Below are 6000 nucleotides of genomic sequence, written 5' to 3' on the forward strand. Positions count from 1 at the left end.
TTTGTCCTCATGAAATTCACATTCTGTCCTGCTTCTTGTTTATAGAACATATCCGTCTTTAGAGTCTTCCTTATGCACATGTGAATGCATGTTTTTGAATGAATGAATGTAATGCTGGGATAGGTTCTCTTATTATTTGAAATAGTGAGTTTATTTGCTAAAACTTAGAATTCTGACCAAAAAATGAGGAAAAAATTGGCAAGGGCTTTCATGAGTAATCTTCAGTGTTTTTTTTCATATCTCATTCAGAATACCACCAGAGACACTAAATGTATTTTAGAGAGTAATAGATAATATTTGTCTTTGGATAGAGGAGTTTATTCTGTGACAGAGATGAAAGATTGACAATAAGACTTGTAGGCTGACTTTCCTTTGATGCAGTGTTGGCTCCCTATGAATTTTTTGTATTATTTTACTATGCCAATAACTGGATTTTGTGACACTAATTTACAGCTGGGTGTTGATACTGTACAGTGTGTAGCACAAGACCTGGGCAAAAGCTGGACAATTGGATGCTGGACCTCAAAGTGCTCAAAGTTCAGTTGAGGAAAGGCTGAACAGAAGGAGGAGTGGGATCTGCCTCTTTCCAAGGATGTGTATGTAAATGTTGCCAGCAGCATTTGTAACCTTTGTGTAACCAGAGTGGTTGAAATTTCCTGACGTTTCTGCCTGCCTATAGACTGCCAAATAGCAGCAATGATCTGAAAAAGGTGTTGTTGGTTATGGAGCTGGTGGGGGGGGTCCCTCCTTTTTGGCATCTTTCTCTTCCATCCTTGTTTGGCTAAAGGAGCACAACAATTCCTTTATGATATTCAGCTGCTTATTATACATTTCTGTAGAAACTCAAGGCCACTATGATGGACCATTTATCCAAGGCTGTGTCCTGAATCAGCTTGTGGAGTATAATGGCACAGGACGTATGCAGTGGTCAGCAAGCTAACCTGGCTACCATCCCTGGGGATTTCTTTCTATGTATTTGTGTTTGGAGGTTAAAGAATTTGGCTCAGCGATGTCTAAATGGTGGCAACCTGCTGCCCTCAGACAGTAGAGATGTGTGAACTACTAGGGCATAAAAAGACCAAGCAACAAACAGGCTCTTTTCCTTGTCCATCATTTTGGCTCCTTGCTTTTCTTCCTACCAGAGTTTGACTGTTGGAGTGCCCTGTGTAAAGTTCGTCACTTTATTCAGACTTTCAGGGTGAGGGTGAGGGCATATGAGTATCTATCCCTACTCTTTCGATTTTGGGTGAAGTCCAAAATTGGATGGCACCTGTTTTCTAGATCTGGATGGGCTGCAATCCAAGTTGATGGAAATGTTATGAACAGCTGATCTTGAAGCAAGGACTGTCAAAACACTTATGTTTTACAACCTTAAGCCCATTCTTAGCACCAAACAAATAATGTTATGATATGCTGAGCAACTGAAAACCTCCTGTTTTCTTTCTGTTGTTCTGTCTTGAAATTTTGTTGCGAACTGTATCGAATACTGCTGCTTTCAAATTCCAAACATATGTTCTGGTACAGTCATAAAATCAAGCCTTGACTCTGAACCTGCCCTGCACCTGAATCCAGATCTGATTACTGCCTCCTGAGGCTACCTCTAATGAACAAAAATGGTAGGAGGTGGGATATGAAAAAGATACAAGCTTGTTCTACATTAACCTCTAACTAAAGAACATTCTGAAAGAAGTTAAAACCAAAACCTTATAAGGATACATACATATTTTATGAGTCTTCTGTATGGCAAGATTTTTGTAAGTCTTGCCATAAGGTACAGATCAGCCAGGTACAGAAACATATAAGGTTTTAATGCTGTGCCCAGCCCTAAATAATTTCAACACAACTTTGTCCTGTATTAGAACCTGTGCTCTCTCATGCTAAATATTTCCTCAATTTTTGTATATGGCCTCATGGAAAAGTATAGGCGATGCGATGGTGGTGAAGATTTTACAGAAGTGTTGCTATCCTGTCTGATTTTTATAGGTGGTCTCTTTGGCTACTGGGTTGGTAGGCTATCTCTGTTAACAAAGCAAGTTCCTTCCAGCTTTTAATCAGGTTTTAAGCTGAGGGTTTGGCTAAATTTATGGGGCAGAGTATTTTATTGATAGAAGAGCTTGCCAGACCTCTTTGGCAATGCTCTCTTTTCACTTAAAGACCTTGGTGTAAATCTTTTTAATGGTTCAGCTACAAAAAATTTCAAAGAATCTTTCCCCACTTCTTACCATTGCACTATCATCTGTGTAAATCATCTTGCTTACTCATTCTCTTAGCTACTTTAGATTGTTAGTCTTAATGACAGAATTGCAGTAAAAGTGGAAAAAAAAGTATTTTAAACTGTCATTAGTCCATAAAACTGATCATTTATAGTAAGTGGGAATTCATCTTGGACTTTTAAGGGAAGGGAGAGGTCAGTCAGACCATCCCTACTCAGTTGTGCACCCATGTGATAAAGCACAAAGGAAAAATAGAAGGTGGAAATGTAAGTATTAAATGTTCTAAGACTTGGATACAGCTAGTCTTTAAGTTATAAAATATGATGCAATAAGAGTAAGTACTGAGGGCTTTTTCCTTGAACCTTTCCTGTATTTTACTTTATGTTGCATATTTTAGAGTAAGAGTTATTTTAGTGGCACAAAGTTTGATTGCAGTAAATAATTTCAGAGTTATCATTGTCATCGTTCAGCAGTTCCTGAAATGTAAATGCCATGCTTATTGTAGTACTGAAAAAGGACTTTTCGTTGTGTATTATGTATTTGCATTTGTTTTTAATAACTGTGACAATGTGCGGGAAACTCTTCCAGGGTAAACGTGGGTCCACTGCAGAGAAATCTTACAATATCATTAGCATTTTTCTAGTTGAATCTTTAAAAAAGCTTTTAGTGAGACAGAAAGTCTTCCTTGGGACTTTGTGCTATATTAATATGAACTTCAACTACAGCCTCTCTTTGCCAAGCTTCATTGGTATTGATAAACTGGAATGCATGACCAGACCTTAAATAATCTAAAAACAGGCATTTGCTGTGATTTTTAAGATATATTGTTTGACAGATTAAGAGTCAGCCACTTGAAATGCCAATACTTTACATATGAATTCTCTTTCAACTTTAAGATGAATTTTGGATTGCCTGAAAACATAAGTACTGCTGAAGTGTGCAGGTCATATTCAAAACAATTCAATTAAAATACTTTGCAAATTCAAAGCACTGCATAAGTATATAGGAACTTGTCTCCTAAAACAGAGAGGTGTATTGTGATCATTAATGAATATAAGTTGTTTTATGTGCACAAGTATTGGGCTAGTAGTATGTGTGTCTTCTGGTTTGGTTTTTTTTTGGTTTTTTTTTTATACATATACATGTATTTTATAGCACATCTGAAGATTCATTCCTGCCATTCTGTCAAGCATCATTCCAGTTCACTCAGTGACTTCCCCTCCTGGCTCTTTCCAAACTTATGCAAAACCCATTTAGACTCTATTTTCATTGTGCTTAGTTTCAATAGAAACAGATAATTGTGGTAGTAATTTGATGAAAATCTGATTATCCCTTTTAAATGAGTAGAATATAAAAAATACACTGTTATGCCTGCTACGTAGAATAGTCAGGCTGATTTTGGAATACTCTTGCACTTTGCGCAGCTGGTGTATTTGTGAAGCGGTGCAGCATGCTACTTTGTTGTTCTGAACTCATGCTTTTGTTTTGCTGTTCCTCTCACATAAAAATCAACAAGCTTTAACAGGAGTAACCATCTATGCAAATGGAGCATAATAGCACATGGACTACCTTCCTTAAACATGCATACATCTTTTGGGCAAATGCAAAAATTGTTCAAGCAGAAACTGTACATGGTGTATACTATGCTGAAGAGGTTTGCCATGTTTTCTCTTTCCCTGGCAATTAATATAAATTCAGGTTGCATAAAAGAAGAGGTAAAGACTGGGTGAATATCTTTATTGGATTTCAACCTGGATTATGAATAATGATTCTGAAGTCATAGAACTCAGTTTACAATATAAGCATTTCAAAAGGGCTTGTTCCTAGCTTGCTTTATTTAGCATCCTTGTGAATAGCTTTTTATTATTGGTTTTTGTTGTTGTGTTTTCCTACAAGATTTACTAGATGTACTGGAGGTGTCCTTTGTACAATTTCATTTTCTTTTATAGGTTCCCTTAGGACATCGTTATCCTTTGAATAAGCACCGAAAACCATGCTCTCCTTCTCCTGTTTGGATTTCTTCCATAGTCTTTATTTCTATTTGAACAACAAGATTGGTCAGGGAATTCAGAATTAAGACTTCATTCCACATTCTCTTCCTTACCTAACTGTGTTGCAACTAATATTGTCCTCAGGGTATTTAATACAATGAGACAGGAATGCATCCTGACAAAACAGTAGGGCCATGTAAGGGGCTAGAATGCACAGGATCACAAATTATGTGAAAATGTTCTTAAACTCAAAAGAGCTGATATGAAAAAAGTTGCAGTCAGAATTACTCTATGAGGAGGAAGTATATGTCAGAATTAGAATATGATATCCACAAAGTAGGAGAAAACTCTCTTGAAGTTTATTCTTCTTGCGGATCTCTTCTCCTTTTCTGCCCCTGTCTATCTTTCTATATAGTCTGACTCCTACTTTCCCTGTATTAAGAAAACCCCTTTGAAATGAAGTTATAATCCAATGGTGCAAGCAATTTTGCTTCAGTCATGGCAAAGAGAACAAAAGAAAGTCTTCTCTCAGCTTGTTTATCCCAAAGGGATGGATGGTTTCTGCTATGGTTTCAGGAAAAAGAGATACTTAAATGGCACATTTTCTACTGACCCTAGGATTTCAAGAAATTAAAAAAATACAAAGAAAACGAGAGAACAAAAATCTTTAAATTAAAAAGCTGAGCAAGAAGAATTTTTCATCCTCATTTTATTTGTTCTCTAAAGCTTTGACTGCTGGAAAGGGAAAAAAAAATATATCCAAATTTCAGCTGGAGTAGGAATGAAAGAGAAAAGTGTCAGGCCTTTCAAAAAAAACCCAAAAGCAAGCTTGAAAGGTATCCTCTTAGTGCAGGATCTAAGGGATAAGTTCTGCCTTGCTTGCAAGGATGCAAAAACTCAGAGAACTGCAGAGCTGCTCGAAGTTGATGCATCACATAAAAGCAGAGTCAGACTGTGTTGTTGCAAAGGGTCTTTTATTTGGTTTTCATTTTATTGTTTTTTAATGTAAACCAGAATTACTTAGATTTAATTGTATGCTGCTAGTCCTGGTTTAAGCCACGAACTCTTCACTCTACTAGAAGCACCACAGAAAGATTTAAGTGAGAAGCACTTTTAGTAAAACTATCCTTGTTCCTCTGCTTTGGTATCATGTCAAACCCTTAATGTTTATTGCTTTATTATGCATTTGTGTTTGAATGAGCAGCTTAGTGAGGCTCCATCTGCTCAATTCTGGTAGAGTCCAGGAGGATGTGAAGGATTTGGTTACAGTGTTTGAAGAGTAGTAGATAACTCCACTACCGTGGCCAACACTCTCTTCCCTCACTTCATAGCTCTGCAGATTAACTGGCATTAATGCAAGCATTCACAGCTGCACATGGAATATTACAGAAAACATGATGGCTCCATGTTTGCCTTGCATATGCTCATTTGCCTACAAATATGTGTAGAGTCTTGTTCTGGTTTTCTTTTTTTTTCTTTTCTATTTTCTCTCTTGCGAAAGGGTACAAGCGTGGCAAGAGCTCTTTTGGTCAGTGTACAGGACTGTTATTTTTGTTTCCACTTATTTGCATTAAATAAAATCCTTCAAAGTGTGTTCCAAAGACTCACATACTATTGAGGTCAGACTAATGAGTTTGTAGTTCCCAAGTTATTCCATCCAACCTTTTAAAACATAGACAGTGTATTTTCTCTTTTCAAGCCTGAATTTCTTAGATTTATTAGACGAATCATGCTATCAGACTTTCTTTATTAATGGTGAGTATTGGACGTATTCAATTTGAGAACATCAAGCTTTA

This window comes from Mycteria americana, chromosome 9, assembly GCF_035582795.1.
Source record: "Mycteria americana isolate JAX WOST 10 ecotype Jacksonville Zoo and Gardens chromosome 9, USCA_MyAme_1.0, whole genome shotgun sequence".
Lineage (NCBI taxonomy): Eukaryota > Metazoa > Chordata > Aves > Ciconiiformes > Ciconiidae > Mycteria > Mycteria americana.